The sequence below is a fragment of the Rhinoraja longicauda genome, chromosome 6, assembly GCF_053455715.1.
Source record: "Rhinoraja longicauda isolate Sanriku21f chromosome 6, sRhiLon1.1, whole genome shotgun sequence".
NCBI classification, from domain to species: Eukaryota; Metazoa; Chordata; class Chondrichthyes; order Rajiformes; family Arhynchobatidae; genus Rhinoraja; species Rhinoraja longicauda.
Window position 1 is genome coordinate 63,248,690 of NC_135958.1, and position 3,806 is coordinate 63,252,495.

Consider the following 3,806-nt stretch of genomic DNA (forward strand, 5'->3'; position numbering starts at 1 on the left):
TATTTAAAGGGGCAGGGCAGGAGGCTGCTGGCTGGGGGCCGCCCATGGCCACCAGCACCCAATCAGGGGGCAGGCGGCCGCGCCCGTCACCAATCACAATCGCGACGCTGCAGCGCCCGCCAATGGGGAGTCAGCGGCGACCCAAAGCCACGGCCAATGGCGGGTGGAGCTGAACTGCATCAATGGGCAGCGGGACCATGGAGCGACAGGAATGCAACACAATCACTCAGCGAGTGTGCCCACGTCTGCCAGGCTTCACCCACCACCACCACCACTCAACCACCCCACCATCACCACCCCATCACCACCACCACCACCTCCACCACCATCACCACCACCACCACCATCACCACACCACCATCACCACCCCATCACCACCACCATCACCACCACCACCATCACCACCACCACCACCATCACCACCACCACCACCACCACCACCATCACCACCACCATCACCACCACCATCACCACCACCATCACCACCATCACCACCACCATCACCACCACCACCATCACCACCACCACCACCACCACCATCACCACCACCATCACCACCACCATCACCACCACCATCACCACCATCACCACCACCACCATCAATGGGCAGCAAGGACCATGGAGCGACAGGAATGCAACACAATCTCCAGCGAGTGTGCCCACGTCTGTCAGGCTTCCCCCGCCTCCCACCACCACCACCATCACCACACCACATCACCACCACCATCACCCACCACCACCCATCACCACCACCACCCCCCCACCACCATCACCATCACCACCACCCCATCACCACCACCACAGCACCACCACCACACCATCACCATCACCACCACCACCACCACCACCACCACACCACCACCACAGCACCACCATCACCACCACCACATCACCACCACCACCACCACCATCATCACCACCACCACATCACCCCATCACCACCATCACCACACCACCACCACCACCACCACCACACCACCACCACCACCATCATCACCATCACCACCACCACCACCCCAGCCGGCCTGAAAGATGAGTGCAAAAGCAAAACACTGCGGATGTTGGAAATCTGAAACAAGAACAGAACGCCGCAGGAGATCCTTATTTCCGAAGAATGGTCTCGACCCGAAACGTCACCCATTCCTTCTCTCCAGAGACCCTGCCCGTCTCGCTGAGTTACTCCAGCATTTTGTATCTACCTTCAGATGCTTTTTCCCCCCCTGTGGTTATCAAACTGTACAACTCCTCCCCCTTCTGTCGTGGGGTGGACTGACTCCCCTCCACAATGTTTGCAAATCCCCAATCCTGGACATTCCACTCATCATTTTAATGTCATGTTTCATGTATTTTGTTGCGTTTTATGACTGTTGGCAGACCAGTTTCCCTCCTGGGATAAATAAAGTTCTATCGTATCGTAAAATGTTGCAAACACCCAGCAGGTCAGGCAGCAGCCCGGAGGACAGAAACACACACATCGTTACTTTTTAAATATATTTCATTCACGTGTTCTATATCTCTTTCCATCATCGCCTATATCTTTCATTTATTATCGAAATTATATATATATTTATATTTATAATCTTTCATTATTATCAAAACATGTAAGATTATTAAGGGGTTGGACACGTTAGAGGCAGGAAACATGTTCCCATTGTTGGGGGAGTCCAGAACCAGGGGCCACCAATTAAGAATAAGGGGTAGGTCATTTAGAACAGAGATGAGGAAAAACTTTTTCAGTCGGAGAGTTGTAAATCTGTGGAATTCTCTGCCTCAGAAGGCAGTGGAGGCCAATTCTCTGAACGCATTCAAGAGAGAGCTAGATAGAGCTCTTAAGGATAGCGGAGTCAGGGGGTATGGGGAGAAGGCAGGAACGGGGTACTGATTGAGAATGATCAGCCATGATCACATTGAATGGTGGTGCTGGCTCGAAGGGCCGAATGGCCTACTCCTGCACCTATTGTCTATTTCCCTCTCCCCTGACTCTCAGTCTGAAGAAGGGTGTTAACCTGAAACGTCGCCAATTCCTTCTCTCCAGAGATGCTGCCTGTCCCGCTGAGCTACTCCAGCATTTTGTGTCCACCTCCGGTTTAAACCGGCATCTGCAGTTCCTTCCTGCTCTTTACATTACAAGTCGACCATCTGTCACCAGCAGATCACCGGCTTTCAGCCCAGCATCACCATCAGAATTACAGAGAAGGAAACGTTTTGTTGTTGCTTCACATCATAGCTTGCCGACAAGGACAACTCCCAGATTATTTACATGCTCTAAAACACCAATTCAGAATTTTCTGGGACAACCACGCAATGCATACAGATGGCACAGACTGCAAGATCTGCCATAGAATATGAATGAACCCTCTGGTTAAATTACAGCCTGGTATCTGTTATTTTATTTATCATGCAAACAACATAACACCATTTTAATTCTTTGTACACCTAGTCGAGTCAATATCACTGTTTGTATTGTATTATACCTGGTCAGCATCTTCTTTTAACTCGTGAGGCACTTGCACAGATAGGCAGTCATGTTTTAAACTATTAATTCGTCATCAAATTGGCAAATGAAAATTCCAACAATTATACAATTAAACTGCATATGTGTGCAACAATGCTGACCAATTTGCCACGGCTAAAGTCGTTTGTTCTTAAACTCTGTAAATAGATTCGTTGCCACAAAATGGAAAGCAAAATTCTTGCTATTACCAGCTGCAATATTATCCTACAATCAAGGGACTGATTTATTTGTTTGGTCCAATAGTTAACCCACAGATTGATAAATTGGAGTGTACATGAATTTGATGAAAGCTTGCTGATTATATATAAAATGCTACATGAAATATTTCAGTGTTATGCAATCGAGTATATAATAATAATAATAATGTATTACATTTATATAGCGCTTTTCAAACACTCAAAGACGCTCAGATTGAATTGGATAGATGGTTTTAAGACCCCTGCAACAGTCTGTTCGAACTCCTTCCATCGGGCAGACGATACAAGGCCTTCTACGCCCGCACCTCCAGACTCAGGAACAGCTTCATCCCCAGGGCCATAGCTGCTATGAACCGGTCCTGCTGAGCCGGATGGCCACAACGCATAGATCAACTTGCACTTTACCCTGTCTAAAACTGTCACAATTGTTTCGTTTCGTTGGGTTGCTGTTGTCTAAATTACTTAAATTATTGCATCGTATGGGAGGCGCATTCCCAATCTCGTTGTACCCCTGGGTACAATGACAATAAAGATATATTGTATTGTATTGTATTGTATTGTGATGCTATTGGTGAGGTGTGCTGGGGAAAATGTTACAGGAAGTGTTAGGTGTATACCAATTAGACAATTAATATTTCAATATCTTACACCAAACTCACTCCCTGTCACATTTGTTTCCTTTAAGATGCAAATATAGGAATATAATAATCATGTAGGAGTAGGCTACTCAGCCTATCAAGCCCACTCTATCATCCGTTGGGATCATGGCCGTTTCACGGCACACTGCTATTTTCTGCGCCATCCCAATAAAGAGTCATAATATCGTACAGTGTGGAAACAGGCCCTTCGTTCCAACTTGCTCATACAGACCAAGATGTCCCAATTACACTAGTCCAATCTGCCTGGATTTGGCCCATATCCCACTAAACCTGTCTTTTATCCATATACCTGTCCAATTGTTTCATAAACATTGCGGTACTCGATCAGAGTATATACTCTATGTATCTCTATAAGAGCTTCCCCCACCCTATTGCGCTCCAAGGAACAGAGTCCCAGCCTGCTCAACCTCTCCCTGTAGCTCAGACCCTCAAATC